Source organism: Camellia sinensis, unplaced genomic scaffold, assembly GCF_055761805.1.
Source record: "Camellia sinensis isolate YWXY unplaced genomic scaffold, ASM5576180v1 Unanchor4, whole genome shotgun sequence".
Classification (NCBI taxonomy): domain Eukaryota; kingdom Viridiplantae; phylum Streptophyta; class Magnoliopsida; order Ericales; family Theaceae; genus Camellia; species Camellia sinensis.
This window is the reverse complement of record NW_028129277.1, coordinates 6,380,438-6,402,731: the sequence shown is the minus strand read 5'-3', so window position 1 is coordinate 6,402,731 and position 22,294 is coordinate 6,380,438.

Below are 22,294 nucleotides of genomic sequence, written 5' to 3'. Positions count from 1 at the left end.
TAAATACGAGGTTTCCGTACCATTTCTTGCGCATTACGGTTCGAACACTCGAACACCTATACGGATTCTCCTGCACAGTGGCAGATATGTAAATACGGGGTTTCCGTACCATTTCTTGCGCAATACGGTTCGAACACTCGAACAGCTATACGGATTCTCCTGCACTGTGGCAGATATGTAAATACGGGGTTTACATACCATTTCTTGGGCATTACGGTTCGAACACTCGAACACCTATAAGGATTCTCCTGCACAGTGGCAGATATGTAAATACGGGGTTTACATACCATTTCTTGCGCATTACGGTTCTAACACTCAAACACCTATACGGATTCTCCTGCACAGTGGCAGATATGTAAATACGGGGTTTCCGTACCATTTCTTGCGCATTACGGTTCGAACACTCGAACACCTATACGGATTCTCCTGCACAGTGGCAGACATATAAATACGGGGTTTACATACCATTTCTTGCGCATTACGGTTCGAACACTCGAACACCTATACGGATTGTCCTGCACAGTGGCAGATATGTAAATACGGGTTTTCCGTACCATTTCTTGCGCAATACGGTTCGAACACTCGAACACCTATACGGATTCTCCTGCACAGTGGCAGATATGTAAATACGGGGTTTACATACCATTTCTTGCGCATTACGGTTCGAACACTCGAACACCTATACGGATTCTCCTGCACAGTGGCAGATATGTAAATACGGGGTTTCCGTACCATTTCTTGCGCATTACGGTTCGAACACTCGAACACCTATACGGATTCTCCTGCACAGTGGCAGATATGTAAATACGGGGTTTCCGTACCATTTCTTGCGCAATACGGTTCGAACACTCGAACAGCTATACGGATTCTCCTGCACAGTGGCAGATATGTAAATACGGGGTTTACATACCATTTCTTGCGCATTACGGTTCGAACACTCGAACACCTATAAGGATTCTCCTGCACAGTGGCAGATATGTAAATACGGGGTTTACATACCATTTCTTGCGCATTACGGTTCTAACACTCAAACACCTATACGGATTCTCCTGCACAGTGGCAGATATGTAAATACAGGGTTTCCGTACCATTTCTTGCGCATTACGGTTCGAACACTCGAACACCTATACGGATTCTCCTACACAGTGGCAGACATATAAATACGGGGTTTACATACCATTTCTTGCGCATTACGGTTCGAACACTCGAACACCTATACGGATTGTCCTGCACAGTGGCAGATATGTAAATACGGGTTTTCCGTACCATTTCTTGCGCAATACGGTTCGAACACTCGAACACCTATACGGATTCTCCTGCACAGTGGCAGATATGTAAATACGGGGTTTACATACCATTTCTTGCGCATTACGGTTCGAACACTCGAACACCTATACGGATTCTCCTGCACAGTGGCAGATATGTAAATACGGGGTTTCCGTACCATTTCTTGCGCATTACGGTTCGAACACTCGAACACCTATACGGATTCTCCTGCACAGTGGCAGATATGTAAATACGGGGTTTCCGTACCATTTCTTGCGCAATACGGTTCGAACACTCGAACAGCTATACGGATTCTCCTGCACAGTGGCAGATATGTAAATACGGGGTTTACATACCATTTCTTGCGCATTACGGTTCGAACACTCGAACACCTATAAGGATTCTCCTGCACAGTGGCAGATATGTAAATACGGGGTTTACATACCATTTCTTGCGCATTACGGTTCTAACACTCAAACACCTATACGGATTCTCCTGCACAGTGGCAGATATGTAAATACGGGGTTTCCGTACCATTTCTTGCGCATTACGGTTCGAACACTCGAACACCTATACGGATTCTCCTGCACAGTGGCAGATATGTAAATACGGGGTTTCCGTACCATTTCTTGCGCATTACGGTTCAAACACTCGAACACCTATACGGATTCTCCTGCACAGTGGCAGATATATAAATACGGGGTTTACATACCATTTCTTGCGCATTACGGTTCGAACATTCGAACACCTATACGGATTCTCCTGCATAGTGGCAGATATGTAAATACGGGGTTTCGGGACCATTTCTTGCACATTACGGTTCGAACAATCGAACACCTATATGGATTCTCCTGCACAGTGGCAGATATGTAAATACAGGGTTTAGATACCATTTCTTGCGCATTACGGTTCGAACACTCGAACACCTATACGGATTCTCCTGCACAGTGGCAGATATGTAAATACGGGGTTTCCGTACCATTTCTTGCGCATTACGGTTCGAACACTCGAACACCTATACGGATTGTCCTGCACTGTGGCAGATATGTAAGTACGGGGTTTCCGTACCATTTCTTGCGCAATACGGTTCGAACACTCGAACCCCTATACGGATTCTCCTGCACAGTGGCAGATATATAAATACGGGGTTTACATACCTTTTCTTGCGCATTACGGTTCTAACACTCGAACACCTATACGGATTCTCCTGCACAGTGGCAGATATGTAAATACGGGGTTTCCGTACCATTTCTTGCGCATTACGGTTCGAACACTCGAACACCTATACGGATTCTCCTGCACAGTGGCAGATATGTAAATACGGGGTTTACATACCATTTCTTGCGCATTACGGTTCGAACACTCGAACACCTATACGGATTCTCCTGCACAGTGGCAGATATGTAAATACGGGGTTTCCGTACCATTTCTTGCGCAATACGGTTCGAACACTCGAACACCTATACGGATTCTCCTGCACAGTGGCAGATATGTAAATACGGGGTTTAGATACCATTTCTTGCGCATTACGGTTCGAACAGTCGAACACCTATACGGATTCTCCTGCACAGTGGCAGATATGTAAATACGGGGTTTCCGTACCATTTCTTGCGCATTACGGTTCGAACACTCGAACACCTATACGGATTCCCCTGCACAGTGGCAGATATGTAAATACGCGGTTTCCGTACCATTTCTTGCGCAATACGGTTCGAACACTCGAACACCTATACGGATTCACCTGCACAGTGGCAGATATGTAAATACGGGGTTTACATACCATTTCTTGCGCATTACGGTTCGAACACTCGAACACCTATACGGATTCTCCTGCACAGTGGCAGATATGTAAATACGGGGTTCCGTACCATTTCTTGCGCAATACGGTTCGAACACTCGAACAGCTATACGGATTCTCCTGCACAGTGGCAGATATGTAAATACGGGGTTTCCGTACCATTTCTTGCGCATTACGGTTCGAACACTCGAACACCTATACGGATTCCCCGGCACAGTGGCAGATATGTAAATACGCGGTTTCCGTACCATTTCTTGCGCAATACGGTTCGAACACTCGAACACCTATACGGATTCACCTGCACAGTGGCAGATATGTAAATACGGGGTTTACATACCATTTCTTGCGCATTACGGTTCGAACACTCAAACACCTAAACGGATTCTCCTGCACAGTGGCAGATATGTAAATACGGGGTTTCCGTACCATTTCTTGCGCATTACGGTTCGAACACTCGAACACCTATACGGATTCTCCTGCACAGTGGCAGACATATAAATACGGGGTTTACATACCATTTCTTGCGCATTACGGTTCGAACACTCGAACACCTATACGGATTGTCCTGCACAGTGGCAGATATGTAAATACGGGTTTTCCGTACCATTTCTTGCGCAATACGGTTCGAACACTCGAACACCTATACGGATTCTCCTGCACAGTGGCAGATATGTAAATACGGGGTTTACATACCATTTCTTGCGCATTACGGTTCTAACACTCGAACACCTATACGGATTCTCCTGCACAGAGGCAGATATGTAAATACGGGGTTTTCGTACCATTTCTTGCGCATTACGGTTCGAACACTCGAACACCTATACGGATTCTCCTGCACAGTGGCAGATATGTAAATACGGGGTTTACATACCATTTCTTGCGCATTACGGTTCGAACACTCGAACACCTATACGGATTCTCCTGCACAGTGGCAGATATGTAAATACGGGGTTTACATACCATTTCTTGCGCATTACGGTTCGAACACTCGAACACCTATACGGATTCTCCTGCACAGTGGCAGATATGTAAATACGGGGTTTCCGTACCATTTCTTGCGCAATACGGTTCGAACACTCGAACACCTATACGGATTCTCCTGCACAGTGGCAGATATGTAAATACGGGGTTTAGATACCATTTCTTGCGCATTACGGTTCGAACAGTCGAACACCTATACGGATTCTCCTGCACAGTGGCAGATATGTAAATACGGGGTTTCCGTACCATTTCTTGCGCATTACGGTTCGAACACTCGAACACCTATACGGATTCCCCTGCACAGTGGCAGATATGTAAATACGCGGTTTCCGTACCATTTCTTGCGCAATACGGTTCGAACACTCGAACACCTATACGGATTCACCTGCACAGTGGCAGATATGTAAATACGGGGTTTACATACCATTTCTTGCGCATTACGGTTCGAACACTCGAACACCTATACGGATTCTCCTGCACAGTGGCAGATATGTAAATACGGGGTTCCGTACCATTTCTTGCGCAATACGGTTCGAACACTCGAACAGCTATACGGATTCTCCTGCACAGTGGCAGATATGTAAATACGGGGTTTCCGTACCATTTCTTGCGCATTACGGTTCGAACACTCGAACACCTATACGGATTCCCCGGCACAGTGGCAGATATGTAAATACGCGGTTTCCGTACCATTTCTTGCGCAATACGGTTCGAACACTCGAACACCTATACGGATTCACCTGCACAGTGGCAGATATGTAAATACGGGGTTTACATACCATTTCTTGCGCATTACGGTTCGAACACTCAAACACCTAAACGGATTCTCCTGCACAGTGGCAGATATGTAAATACGGGGTTTCCGTACCATTTCTTGCGCATTACGGTTCGAACACTCGAACACCTATACGGATTCTCCTGCACAGTGGCAGACATATAAATACGGGGTTTACATACCATTTCTTGCGCATTACGGTTCGAACACTCGAACACCTATACGGATTGTCCTGCACAGTGGCAGATATGTAAATACGGGTTTTCCGTACCATTTCTTGCGCAATACGGTTCGAACACTCGAACACCTATACGGATTCTCCTGCACAGTGGCAGATATGTAAATACGGGGTTTACATACCATTTCTTGCGCATTACGGTTCTAACACTCGAACACCTATACGGATTCTCCTGCACAGAGGCAGATATGTAAATACGGGGTTTTCGTACCATTTCTTGCGCATTACGGTTCGAACACTCGAACACCTATACGGATTCTCCTGCACAGTGGCAGATATGTAAATACGGGGTTTACATACCATTTCTTGCGCATTACGGTTCGAACACTCGAACACCTATACGGATTCTCCTGCACAGTGGCAGATATGTAAATACGGGGTTTCCGTACCATTTCTTGCGCAATACGGTTCGAACACTCGAACACCTATATGGATTCTCCTGCACAGTGGCAGATATGTAAATACGGGGTTTAGATACCATTTTTTGCGCATTACAGTTCGAACACTCGAACACCTATACGGATTCTCCTGCACAGTGGCAGATATGTAAATACGGGGTTTAGATACCATTTCTTGCGCATTACGGTTCGAACAGTCGAACACCTATACGGATTCTCCTGCACAGTGGCAGATATGTAAATACGGGGTTTCCGTACCATTTCTTGCGCATTACGGTTCGAACACTCGAACACCTATACGGATTCCCCTGCACAGTGGCAGATATGTCAATACGCGGTTTCCGTACCATTTCTTGCGCAATACGGTTCGAACACTCGAACACCTATACGGATTCACCTGCACAGTGGCAGATATGTAAATACGGGGTTTACATACCATTTCTTGCGCATTACGGTTCGAACACTCGAACACCTATACGGATTCTCCTGCACAGTGGCAGATATGTAAATACGGGGTTCCGTACCATTTCTTGCGCAATACGGTTCGAACACTCGAACAGCTATACGGATTCTCCTGCATAGTGGCAGATATGTAAATACGGGGTTTACATACCATTTCTTGCGCATTACGGTTCGAACACTCGAACACCTATAAGGATTCTCCTGCACAGTGGCAGATATGTAAATACGGGGTTTACATACCATTTCTTGCGCATTACGGTTCTAACACTCAAACACCTAAACGGATTCTCCTGCACAGTGGCAGATATGTAAATACGGGTTTTCCGTACCATTTCTTGCGCAATACGGTTCGAACACTCGAACACCTATACGGATTCTCCTGCACAGTGGCAGATATGTAAATACGGGGTTTACATACCATTTCTTGCGCATTACGGTTCTAACACTCGAACACCTATACGGATTCTCCTGCACAGTGGCAGATATGTAAATACGGGGTTTCCGTACCATTTCTTGCGCATTACGGTTCGAACACTCGAACACCTATACGGATTCTCCTGCACAGTGGCAGATATGTAAATACGGGGTTTACATACCATTTCTTGCGCATTACGGTTCGAACACTCGAACACCTATATGGATTCTCCTGCACAGTGGCAGATATGTAAATACGGGGTTTCCGTACCATTTCTTGCGCAATACGGTTCGAACACTCGAACACCTATATGGATTCTCCTGCACAGTGGCAGATATGTAAATACGGGGTTTAGATACCATTTTTTGCGCATTACAGTTCGAACACTCGAACACCTATACGGATTCTCCTGCACAGTGGCAGATATGTAAATACGGGGTTTAGATACCATTTCTTGCGCATTACGGTTCGAACAGTCGAACACCTATACGGATTCTCCTGCACAGTGGCAGATATGTAAATACGGGGTTTCCGTACCATTTCTTGCGCATTACGGTTCGAACACTCGAACACCTATACGGATTCCCCTGCACAGTGGCAGATATGTAAATACGGGGTTCCGTACCATTTCTTGCGCAATACGGTTCGAACACTCGAACAGCTATACGGATTCTCCTGCACAGTGGCAGATATGTAAATACGGGGTTTACATACCATTTCTTGCGCATTACGGTTCGAACACTCGAACACCTATAAGGATTCTCCTGCACAGTGGCAGATATGTAAATACGGGGTTTACATACCATTTCTTGCGCATTACGGTTCTAACACTCAAACACCTAAACGGATTCTCCTGCACAGTGGCAGATATGTAAATACGGGGTTTCCGTACCATTTCTTGCGCATTACGGTTCGAACACTCGAACACCTATACGGATTCTCCTGCACAGTGGCAGACATATAAATACGGGGTTTACATACCATTTCTTGCGCATTACGGTTCGAACACTCGAACACCTATACGGATTGTCCTGCACAGTGGCAGATATGAAAATACGGGTTTTCCGTACCATTTCTTGCGCAATACGGTTCGAACACTCGAACACCTATACGGATTCTCCTGCACAGTGGCAGATATGTAAATACGGGGTTTACATACCATTTCTTGCGCATTACGGTTCTAACACTCGAACACCTATACGGATTCTCCTGCACAGTGGCAGATATGTAAATACGGGGTTTCCGTACCATTTCTTGCGCATTACGGTTCGAACACTCGAACACCTATACGGATTCTCCTGCACAGTGGCAGATATGTAAATACGGGGTTTACATACCATTTCTTGCGCATTACGGTTCGAACACTCGAACACCTATACGGATTCTCCTGCACAGTGGCAGATATGTAAATACGGGGTTTCCGTACCATTTCTTGCGCAATACGGTTCGAACACTCGAACACCTATACGGATTCTCCTGCACAGTGGCAGATATGTAAATACGGGGTTTACATACCATTTCTTGCGCATTACAGTTCGAACACTCGAACACCTATACGGATTCTCCTGCACAGTGGCAGATACGTAAATACGGGGTTTCCGTACCATTTCTTGCGCATTAAGGTTCGAACACTCGAACACCTATACGGATTCCCCTGCACAGTGGCAGATATGTAAATACGGGGTTTCCGTACCATTTCTTGCGCAATACGGTTCGAACACTCGAACACCTATACGGATTATCCTGCACAGTGGCAGATATGTAAATACCGGGTTTACATACCATTTCTTGCGCATTACGGTTCGAACACTCGAACACCTATACGGATTCTCCTGCACAGTGGCAGATATGTAAATACGGGGTTCCGTACCATTTCTTGCGCAATACGGTTCGAACACTCGAACAGCTATACGGATTCTCCTGCACAGTGGCAGATATGTAAATACGGGGTTTACATACCATTTCTTGCGCATTACGGTTCGAACACTCGAACACCTATAAGGATTCTCCTGCACAGTGGCAGATATGTAAATACGGGGTTTACATACCATTTCTTGCGCATTACGGTTCTAACACTCAAACACCTAAACGGATTCTCCTGCACAGTGGCAGATATGTAAATACGGGGTTTCCGTACCATTTCTTGCGCATTACGGTTCGAACACTCGAACACCTATACGGATTCTCCTGCACAGTGGCAGACATATAAATACGAGGTTTACATACCATTTCTTGCGCATTACGGTTCGAACACTCGAACACCTATACGGATTGTCCTGCACAGTGGCAGATATGTAAATACGGGTTTTCCGTACCATTTCTTGCGCAATACGGTTCGAACACTCGAACACCTATACGGATTCTCCTGCACAGTGGCAGATATGTAAATACGGGGTTTACATACCATTTCTTGCGCATTACGGTTCGAACACTCGAACACCTATACGGATTGTCCTGCACAGTGGCAGATATGTAAATACGGGTTTTCCGTACCATTTCTTGCGCAATACGGTTCGAACACTCGAACACCTATACGGATTCTCCTGCACAGTGGCAGATATGTAAATACGGGGTTTACATACCATTTCTTGCGCATTACGGTTCGAACACTCGAACACCTATACGGATTCTCCTGCACAGTGGCAGATATGTAAATACGGGGTTTCCGTACCATTTCTTGCGCAATACGGTTCGAACACTCGAACACCTATACGGATTCTCCTGCACAGTGGCAGATATGTAAATACGGGGTTTCCGTACCATTTCTTGCGCAATACGGTTCGAACACTCGAACACCTATACGGATTCTCCTGCACAGTGGCAGATATGTAAATACGGGGTTTAGATACCATTTCTTGCGCATTACGGTTCGAACACTCGAACACCTATACGGATTCTCCTGCACAGTGGCAGATATGTAAATACGGGGTTTCCGTACCATTTCTTGCGCATTACGGTTCGAACACTCGAACACCTATACGGATTCCCCTACACAGTGGCAGATATGTAAATACGGGGTTTCCGTACCATTTCTTGCGCAATACGGTTCGAACACTCGAACACCTATACGGATTCACCTGCACAGTGGCAGATATGTAAATACGGGGTTTACGTACCATTTCTTGCGCATTACGGTTCGAACACTCGAACACCTATACGGATTCTCCTGCACAGTGGCAGATATGTAAATACGGGGTTCCGTACCATTTCTTGCGCAATACGGTTCAAACACTCGAACAGTTATACGGATTCTCCTGCACAGTGGCAGATATGTAAATACGGGGTTTACATACCATTTCTTGCGCATTACGGTTCGAACACTCGAACACCTATAAGGATTCTCCTGCACAGTGGCAGACATGTAAATACGGGGTTTACATACCATTTCTTGCGCATTACGGTTCTAAATCTCAAACACCTAAACGGATTCTCCTGCACAGTGGCAGATATGTAAATACGGGGTTTCCGTACCATTTCTTGCGCATTACGGTTCGAACACTCGAACACCTATACGGATTCTCCTGCACAGTGGCAGACATATAAATACGGGGTTTACATACCATTTCTTGCGCATTACGGTTCGAACACTCGAACACCTATACGGATTGTCCTGCACAGTGGCAGATATGTAAATACGGGTTTTCCGTACCATTTCTTGCGCAATACGGTTCGAACACTCGAACACCTATACGGATTCTCCTGCACAGTGGCAGATATGTAAATACGGGGTTTACATACCATTTCTTGCGCATTACGGTTCTAACACTCGAACACCTATACGGATTCTCCTGCACAGTGGCAGATATGTAAATACGGGGTTTCCGTACCATTTTTTGCGCATTACGGTTCGAACACTCGAACACCTATACGGATTCTCCTGCACAGTGGCAGATATGTAAATGCGGGGTTTACATACCCTTTCTTGCGCATTACGGTTCGAACACTCGAACACCTATACGGATTCTCCTGCACAGTGGCAGATATGTAAATACGGGGTTTCCGTACCATTTCTTGCGCAATACGGTTCGAACACTCGAACACCTATACGGATTCTCCTGCACAGTGGCAGATATGTAAATATGGGGTTTACATACCATTTCTTGCGCATTACGGTTCGAACACTCGAACACCTATACGGATTCTCCTGCACAGTGGCAGATATGTAAATACGGGGTTCCGTACCATTTCTTGCGCAATACGGTTCGAACACTCGAACAGCTATACGGATTCTCCTGCACAGTGGCAGATATGTAAATACGGGGTTTACATACCATTTCTTGCGCATTACGGTTCGAACACTCGAACACCTATAAGGATTCTCCTGCACAGTGGCAGATATGTAAATACGGGGTTTACATACCATTTCTTGCGCATTACGGTTCTAACACTCAAACACCTAAACGGATTCTCCTGCACAGTGGCAGATATGTAAATACGGGGTTTCCGTACCATTTCTTGCGCATTACGGTTCGAACACTCGAACACCTATACGGATTCTCCTGCACAGTGGCAGACATATAAATACGGGGTTTACATACCATTTCTTGCGCATTACGGTTCGAACACTCGAACACCTATACGGATTGTCCTGCACAGTGGCAGATATGAAAATACGGGTTTTCCGTACCATTTCTTGCGCAATACGGTTCGAACACTCGAACACCTATACGGATTCTCCTGCACAGTGGCAGATATGTAAATACGGGGTTTACATACCATTTCTTGCGCATTACGGTTCTAACACTCGAACACCTATACGGATTCTCCTGCACAGTGGCAGATATGTAAATACGGGGTTTCCGTACCATTTCTTGCGCATTACGGTTCGAACACTCGAACACCTATACGGATTCTCCTGCACAGTGGCAGATATGTAAATACGGGGTTTACATACCATTTCTTGCGCATTACGGTTCGAACACTCGAACACCTATACGGATTCTCCTGCACAGTGGCAGATATGTAAATACGGGGTTTCCGTACCATTTCTTGCGCAATACGGTTCGAACACTCGAACACCTATACGGATTCTCCTGCACAGTGGCAGATATGTAAATACGGGGTTTCCGTACCATTTCTTGCGCATTACGGTTCGAACACTCGAACACCTATACGGATTCTCCTGCACAGTGGCAGATATGTAAATACGGGGTTTACATACCATTTCTTGCGCATTACGGTTCGAACACTCGAACACCTATATGGATTCTCCTGCACAGTGGCAGATATGTAAATACGGGGTTTCCGTACCATTTCTTGCGCAATACGGTTCGAACACTCGAACACCTATATGGATTCTCCTGCACAGTGGCAGATATGTAAATACGGGGTTTAGATACCATTTTTTGCGCATTACAGTTCGAACACTCGAACACCTATACGGATTCTCCTGCACAGTGGCAGATATGTAAATACGGGGTTTAGATACCATTTCTTGCGCATTACGGTTCGAACAGTCGAACACCTATACGGATTCTCCTGCACAGTGGCAGATATGTAAATACGGGGTTTCCGTACCATTTCTTGCGCATTACGGTTCGAACACTCGAACACCTATACGGATTCCCCTGCACAGTGGCAGATATGTAAATACGCGGTTTCCGTACCATTTCTTGCGCAATACGGTTCGAACACTCGAACACCTATACGGATTCACCTGCACAGTGGCAGATATGTAAATACGGGGTTTACATACCATTTCTTGCGCATTACGGTTCGAACACTCGAACACCTATACGGATTCTCCTGCACAGTGGCAGATATGTAAATACGGGGTTCCGTACCATTTCTTGCGCAATACGGTTCGAACACTCGAACAGCTATACGGATTCTCCTGCATAGTGGCAGATATGTAAATACGGGGTTTACATACCATTTCTTGCGCATTACGGTTCGAACACTCGAACACCTATAAGGATTCTCCTACACAGTGGCAGATATGTAAATACGGGGTTTACATACCATTTCTTGCGCATTACGGTTCTAACACTCAAACACCTAAACGGATTCTCCTGCACAGTGGCAGATATGTAAATACGGGTTTTCCGTACCATTTCTTGCGCAATACGGTTCGAACACTCGAACACCTATACGGATTCTCCTGCACAGTGGCAGATATGTAAATACGGGGTTTACATACCATTTCTTGCGCATTACGGTTCTAACACTCGAATACCTATACGGATTCTCCTGCACAGTGGCAGATATGTAAATACGGGGTTTCCGTACCATTTCTTGCGCATTACGGTTCGAACACTCGAACACCTATACGGATTCTCCTGCACAGTGGCAGATATGTAAATACGGGGTTTACATACCATTTCTTGCGCATTACGGTACGAACACTCGAACACCTATACGGATTCTCCTGCACAGTGGCAGATATGTAAATACGGGGTTTCCGTACCATTTCTTACGCAATACGGTTCGAACACTCGAACACCTATACGGATTCTCCTGCACAGTGGCAGATATGTAAATACGGGGTTTACATACCATTTCTTGCGCATTACAGTTCGAACACTCGAACACCTATACGGATTCTCCTGCACAGTGGCAGATACGTAAATACGGGGTTTCCGTACCATTTCTTGCGCATTAAGGTTCGAACACTCGAACACCTATACGGATTCCCCTGCACAGTGGCAGATATGTAAATACGGGGTTTCCGTACCATTTCTTGCGCAATACGGTTCGAACACTCGAACACCTATACGGATTATCCTGCACAGTGGCAGATATGTAAATACGGGGTTTACATACCATTTCTTGCGCATTACGGTTCGAACACTCGAACACCTATACGGATTCTCCTGCACAGTGGCAGATATGTAAATACGGGGTTCCGTACCATTTCTTGCGCAATACGGTTCGAACACTCGAACAGCTATACGGATTCTCCTGCACAGTGGCAGATATGTAAATACGGGGTTTACATACCATTTCTTGCGCATTACGGTTCGAACACTCGAACACCTATAAGGATTCTCCTGCACAGTGGCAGATATGTAAATACGGGGTTTACATACCATTTCTTGCGCATTACGGTTCTAACACTCAAACACCTAAACGGATTCTCCTGCACAGTGGCAGATATGTAAATACGGGGTTTCCGTACCATTTCTTGCGCATTACGGTTCGAACACTCGAACACCTATACGGATTCTCCTGCACAGTGGCAGACATATAAATACGAGGTTTACATACCATTTCTTGCGCATTACGGTTCGAACACTCGAACACCTATACGGATTGTCCTGCACAGTGGCAGATATGTAAATACGGGTTTTCCGTACCATTTCTTGCGCAATACGGTTCGAACACTCGAACACCTATACGGATTCTCCTGCACAGTGGCAGATATGTAAATACGGGGTTTACATACCATTTCTTGCGCATTACGGTTCGAACACTCGAACACCTATACGGATTGTCCTGCACAGTGGCAGATATGTAAATACGGGTTTTCCGTACCATTTCTTGCGCAATACGGTTCGAACACTCGAACACCTATACGGATTCTCCTGCACAGTGGCAGATATGTAAATACGGGGTTTACATACCATTTCTTGCGCATTACGGTTCGAACACTCGAACACCTATACGGATTCTCCTGCACAGTGGCAGATATGTAAATACGGGGTTTCCGTACCATTTCTTGCGCAATACGGTTCGAACACTCGAACACCTATACGGATTCTCCTGCACAGTGGCAGATATGTAAATACGGGGTTTCCGTACCATTTCTTGCGCAATACGGTTCGAACACTCGAACACCTATACGGATTCTCCTGCACAGTGGCAGATATGTAAATACGGGGTTTAGATACCATTTCTTGCGCATTACGGTTCGAACACTCGAACACCTATACGGATTCTCCTGCACAGTGGCAGATATGTAAATACGGGGTTCCGTACCATTTCTTGCGCAATACGGTTCGAACACTCGAACAGCTATACGGATTCTCCTGCATAGTGGCAGATATGTAAATACGGGGTTTACATACCATTTCTTGCGCATTACGGTTCGAACACTCGAACACCTATAAGGATTCTCCTACACAGTGGCAGATATGTAAATACGGGGTTTACATACCATTTCTTGCGCATTACGGTTCTAACACTCAAACACCTAAACGGATTCTCCTGCACAATGGCAGATATGTAAATACGGGTTTTCCGTACCATTTCTTGCGCAATACGGTTCGAACACTCGAACACCTATACGGATTCTCCTGCACAGTGGCAGATATGTAAATACGGGGTTTACATACCATTTCTTGCGCATTACGGTTCTAACACTCGAACACCTATACGGATTCTCCTGCACAGTGGCAGATATGTAAATACGGGGTTTCCGTACCATTTCTTGCGCATTACGGTTCGAACACTCGAACACCTATACGGATTCTCCTGCACAGTGGCAGATATGTAAATACGGGGTTTACATACCATTTCTTGCGCATTACGGTACGAACACTCGAACACCTATACGGATTCTCCTGCACAGTGGCAGATATGTAAATACGGGGTTTCCGTACCATTTCTTACGCAATACGGTTCGAACACTCGAACACCTATACGGATTCTCCTGCACAGTGGCAGATATGTAAATACGGGGTTTACATACCATTTCTTGCGCATTACAGTTCGAACACTCGAACACCTATACGGATTCTCCTGCACAGTGGCAGATACGTAAATACGGGGTTTCCGTACCATTTCTTGCGCATTAAGGTTCGAACACTCGAACACCTATACGGATTCCCCTGCACAGTGGCAGATATGTAAATACGGGGTTTCCGTACCATTTCTTGCGCAATACGGTTCGAACACTCGAACACCTATACGGATTATCCTGCACAGTGGCAGATATGTAAATACGGGGTTTACATACCATTTCTTGCGCATTACGGTTCGAACACTCGAACACCTATACGGATTCTCCTGCACAGTGGCAGATATGTAAATACGGGGTTCCGTACCATTTCTTGCGCAATACGGTTCGAACACTCGAACAGCTATACGGATTCTCCTGCACAGTGGCAGATATGTAAATACGGGGTTTACATACCATTTCTTGCGCATTACGGTTCGAACACTCGAACACCTATAAGGATTCTCCTGCACAGTGGCAGATATGTAAATACGGGGTTTACATACCATTTCTTGCGCATTACGGTTCTAACACTCAAACACCTAAACGGATTCTCCTGCACAGTGGCAGATATGTAAATACGGGGTTTCCGTACCATTTCTTGCGCATTACGGTTCGAACACTCGAACACCTATACGGATTCTCCTGCACAGTGGCAGACATATAAATACGAGGTTTACATACCATTTCTTGCGCATTACGGTTCGAACACTCGAACACCTATACGGATTGTCCTGCACAGTGGCAGATATGTAAATACGGGTTTTCCGTACCATTTCTTGCGCAATACGGTTCGAACACTCGAACACCTATACGGATTCTCCTGCACAGTGGCAGATATGTAAATACGGGGTTTACATACCATTTCTTGCGCATTACGGTTCGAACACTCGAACACCTATACGGATTGTCCTGCACAGTGGCAGATATGTAAATACGGGTTTTCCGTACCATTTCTTGCGCAATACGGTTCGAACACTCGAACACCTATACGGATTCTCCTGCACAGTGGCAGATATGTAAATACGGGGTTTACATACCATTTCTTGCGCATTACGGTTCGAACACTCGAACACCTATACGGATTCTCCTGCACAGTGGCAGATATGTAAATACGGGGTTTCCGTACCATTTCTTGCGCAATACGGTTCGAACACTCGAACACCTATACGGATTCTCCTGCACAGTGGCAGATATGTAAATACGGGGTTTCCGTACCATTTCTTGCGCAATACGGTTCGAACACTCGAACACCTATACGGATTCTCCTGCACAGTGGCAGATATGTAAATACGGGGTTTAGATACCATTTCTTGCGCATTACGGTTCGAACACTCGAACACCTATACGGATTCTCCTGCACAGTGGCAGATATGTAAATACGGGGTTTCCGTACCATTTCTTGCGCATTACGGTTCGAACACTCGAACACCTATACGGATTCCCCTACACAGTGGCAGATATGTAAATACGGGGTTTCCGTACCATTTCTTGCGCAATACGGTTCGAACACTCGAACACCTATACGGATTCACCTGCACAGTGGCAGATATGTAAATACGGGGTTTACGTACCATTTCTTGCGCATTACGGTTCGAACACTCGAACACCTATACGGATTCTCCTGCACAGTGGCAGATATGTAAATACGGGGTTCCGTACCATTTCTTGCGCAATACGGTTCAAACACTCGAACAGTTATACGGATTCTCCTGCACAGTGGCAGATATGTAAATACGGGGTTTACATACCATTTCTTGCGCATTACGGTTCGAACACTCGAACACCTATAAGGATTCTCCTGCACAGTGGCAGACATGTAAATACGGGGTTTACATACCATTTCTTGCGCATTACGGTTCTAAATCTCAAACACCTAAACGGATTCTCCTGCACAGTGGCAGATATGTAAATACGGGGTTTCCGTACCATTTCTTGCGCATTAAGGTTCGAACACTCGAACACCTATACGGATTCTCCTGCACAGTGGCAGACATATAAATACGGGGTTTACATACCATTTCTTGCGCATTACGGTTCGAACACTCGAACACCTATACGGATTGTCCTGCACAGTGGCAGATATGTAAATACGGGTTTTCCGTACCATTTCTTGCGCAATACGGTTCGAACACTCGAACACCTATACGGATTCTCCTGCACAGTGGCAGATATGTAAATACGGGGTTTACATACCATTTCTTGCGCATTACGGTTCTAACACTCGAACACCTATACGGATTCTCCTGCACAGTGGCAGATATGTAAATACGGGGTTTCCGTACCATTTTTTGCGCATTACGGTTCGAACACTCGAACACCTATACGGATTCTCCTGCACAGTGGCAGATATGTAAATGCGGGGTTTACATACCCTTTCTTGCGCATTACGGTTCGAACACTCGAACACCTATACGGATTCTCCTGCACAGTGGCAGATATGTAAATACGGGGTTTCCGTACCATTTCTTGCGCAATACGGTTCGAACACTCGAACACCTATACGGATTCTCCTGCACAGTGGCAGATATGTAAATATGGGGTTTACATACCATTTCTTGCGCATTACGGTTCGAACACTCGAACACCTATACGGATTCTCCTGCACAGTGGCAGATATGTAAATACGGGGTTCCGTACCATTTCTTGCGCAATACGGTTCGAACACTCGAACAGCTATACGGATTCTCCTGCACAGTGGCAGATATGTAAATACGGGGTTTACATACCATTTCTTGCGCATTACGGTTCGAACACTCGAACACCTATAAGGATTCTCCTGCACAGTGGCAGATATGTAAATACGGGGTTTACATACCATTTCTTGCGCATTACGGTTCTAACACTCAAACACCTAAACGGATTCTCCTGCACAGTGGCAGATATGTAAATACGGGGTTTCCGTACCATTTCTTGCGCATTACGGTTCGAACACTCGAACACCTATACGGATTCTCCTGCACAGTGGCAGACATATAAATACGGGGTTTACATACCATTTCTTGCGCATTACGGTTCGAACACTCGAACACCTATACGGATTGTCCTGCACAGTGGCAGATATGAAAATACGGGTTTTCCGTACCATTTCTTGCGCAATACGGTTCGAACACTCGAACACCTATACGGATTCTCCTGCACAGTGGCAGATATGTAAATACGGGGTTTACATACCATTTCTTGCGCATTACGGTTCTAACACTCGAACACCTATACGGATTCTCCTGCACAGTGGCAGATATGTAAATACGGGGTTTCCGTACCATTTCTTGCGCATTACGGTTCGAACACTCGAACACCTATACGGATTCTCCTGCACAGTGGCAGATATGTAAATACGGGGTTTACATACCATTTCTTGCGCATTACGGTTCGAACACTCGAACACCTATACGGATTCTCCTGCACAGTGGCAGATATGTAAATACGGGGTTTCCGTACCATTTCTTGCGCAATACGGTTCGAACACTCGAACACCTATACGGATTCTCCTGCACAGTGGCAGATATGTAAATACGGGGTTTCCGTACCATTTCTTGCGCATTACGGTTCGAACACTCGAACACCTATACGGATTCTCCTGCACAGTGGCAGATATGTAAATACGGGGTTTACATACCATTTCTTGCGCATTACGGTTCGAACACTCGAACACCTATATGGATTCTCCTGCACAGTGGCAGATATGTAAATACGGGGTTTCCGTACCATTTCTTGCGCAATACGGTTCGAACACTCGAACACCTATATGGATTCTCCTGCACAGTGGCAGATATGTAAATACGGGGTTTAGATACCATTTTTTGCGCATTACAGTTCGAACACTCGAACACCTATACGGATTCTCCTGCACAGTGGCAGATATGTAAATACGGGGTTTAGATACCATTTCTTGCGCATTACGGTTCGAACAGTCGAACACCTATACGGATTCTCCTGCACAGTGGCAGATATGTAAATACGGGGTTTCCGTACCATTTCTTGCGCATTACGGTTCGAACACTCGAACACCTATACGGATTCCCCTGCACAGTGGCAGATATGTAAATACGCGGTTTCCGTACCATTTCTTGCGCAATACGGTTCGAACACTCGAACACCTATACGGATTCACCTGCACAGTGGCAGATATGTAAATACGGGGTTTACATACCATTTCTTGCGCATTACGGTTCGAACACTCGAACACCTATACGGATTCTCCTGCACAGTGGCAGATATGTAAATACGGGGTTCCGTACCATTTCTTGCGCAATACGGTTCGAACACTCGAACAGCTATACGGATTCTCCTGCATAGTGGCAGATATGTAAATACGGGGTTTACATACCATTTCTTGCGCATTACGGTTCGAACACTCGAACACCTATAAGGATTCTCCTGCACAGTGGCAGATATGTAAATACGGGGTTTACATACCATTTCTTGCGCATTACGGTTCTAACACTCAAACACCTAAACGGATTCTCCTGCACAGTGGCAGATATGTAAATACGGGTTTTCCGTACCATTTCTTGCGCAATACGGTTCGAACACTCGAACACCTATACGGATTCTCCTGCACAGTGGCAGATATGTAAATACGGGGTTTACATACCATTTCTTGCGCATTACGGTTCTAACACTCGAACACCTATACGGATTCTCCTGCACAGTGGCAGATATGTAAATACGGGGTTTCCGTACCATTTCTTGCGCATTACGGTTCGAACACTCGAACACCTATACGAATTCTCCTGCACAGTGGCAGATATGTAAATACGGGGTTTACATACCATTTCTTGCGCATTACGGTACGAACACTCGAACACCTATACGGATTCTCCTGCACAGTGGCAGATATGTAAATACGGGGTTTCCGTACCATTTCTTACGCAATACGGTTCGAACACTCGAACACCTATACGGATTCTCCTGCACAGTGGCAGATATGTAAATACGGGGTTTACATACCATTTCTTGCGCATTACAGTTCGAACACTCGAACACCTATACGGATTCTCCTGCACAGTGGCAGATACGTAAATACGGGGTTTCCGTACCATTTCTTGCGCATTAAGGTTCGAACACTCGAACACCTATACGGATTCCCCTGCACAGTGGCAGATATGTAAATACGGGGTTTCCGTACCATTTCTTGCGCAATACGGTTCGAACACTCGAACACCTATACGGATTATCCTGCACAGTGGCAGATATGTAAATACGGGGTTTACATACCATTTCTTGCGCATTACGGTTCGAACACTCGAACACCTATACGGATTCTCCTGCACAGTGGCAGATATGTAAATACGGGGTTCCGTACCATTTCTTGCGCAATACGGTTCGAACACTCGAACAGCTATACGGATTCTCCTGCACAGTGGCAGATATGTAAATACGGGGTTTACATACCATTTCTTGCGCATTACGGTTCGAACACTCGAACACCTATAAGGATTCTCCTGCACAGTGGCAGATATGTAAATACGGGGTTTACATACCATTTCTTGCGCATTACGGTTCTAACACTCAAACACCTAAACGGATTCTCCTGCACAGTGGCAGATATGTAAATACGGGGTTTCCGTACCATTTCTTGCGCATTACGGTTCGAACACTCGAACACCTATACGGATTCTCCTGCACAGTGGCAGACATATAAATACGAGGTTTACATACCATTTCTTGCGCATTACGGTTCGAACACTCGAACACCTATACGGATTGTCCTGCACAGTGGCAGATATGTAAATACGGGTTTTCCGTACCATTTCTTGCGCAATACGGTTCGAACACTCGAACACCTATACGGATTCTCCTGCACAGTGGCAGATATGTAAATACGGGGTTTACATACCATTTCTTGCGCATTACGGTTCGAACACTCGAACACCTATACGGATTGTCCTGCACAGTGGCAGATATGTAAATACGGGTTTTCCGTACCATTTCTTGCGCAATACGGTTCGAACACTCGAACACCTATACGGATTCTCCTGCACAGTGGCAGATATGTAAATACGGGGTTTACATACCATTTCTTGCGCATTACGGTTCGAACACTCGAACACCTATACGGATTCTCCTGCACAGTGGCAGATATGTAAATACGGGATTTTCGTACCATTTCTTGCGCAATACGGTTCGAACACTCGAACACCTATACGGATTCTCCTGCACAGTGGCAGATATGTAAATACGGGGTTTCCGTACCATTTCTTGCGCAATACGGTTCGAACACTCGAACACCTATACGGATTCTCCTGCACAGTGGCAGATATGTAAATACGGGGTTTAGATACCATTTCTTGCGCATTACGGTTCGAACACTCGAACACCTATACGGATTCTCCTGCACAGTGGCAGATATGTAAATACGGGGTTTCCGTACCATTTCTTGCGCATTACGGTTCGAACACTCGAACACCTATACGGATTCCCCTACACAGTGGCAGATATGTAAATACGGGGTTTCCGTACCATTTCTTGCGCAATACGGTTCGAACACTCGAACACCTATACGGATTCACCTGCACAGTGGCAGATATGTAAATACGGGGTTTACGTACCATTTCTTGCGCATTACGGTTCGAACACTCGAACACCTATACGGATTCTCCTGCACAGTGGCAGATATGTAAATACGGGGTTCCGTACCATTTCTTGCGCAATACGGTTCAAACACTCGAACAGTTATACGGATTCTCCTGCACAGTGGCAGATATGTAAATACGGGGTTTACATACCATTTCTTGCGCATTACGGTTCGAACACTCGAACACCTATAAGGATTCTCCTGCACAGTGGCAGACATGTAAATACGGGGTTTACATACCATTTCTTGCGCATTACGGTTCTAAATCTCAAACACCTAAACGGATTCTCCTGCACAGTGGCAGATATGTAAATACGGGGTTTCCGTACCATTTCTTGCGCATTAAGGTTCGAACACTCGAACACCTATACGGATTCTCCTGCACAGTGGCAGACATATAAATACGGGGTTTACATACCATTTCTTGCGCATTACGGTTCGAACACTCGAACACCTATACGGATTGTCCTGCACAGTGGCAGATATGTAAATACGGGTTTTCCGTACCATTTCTTGCGCAATACGGTTCGAACACTCGAACACCTATACGGATTCTCCTGCACAGTGGCAGATATGTAAATACGGGGTTTACATACCATTTCTTGCGCATTACGGTTCTAACACTCGAACACCTATACGGATTCTCCTGCACAGTGGCAGATATGTAAATACGGGGTTTCCGTACCATTTCTTGCGCATTACGGTTCGAACACTCGAACACCTAT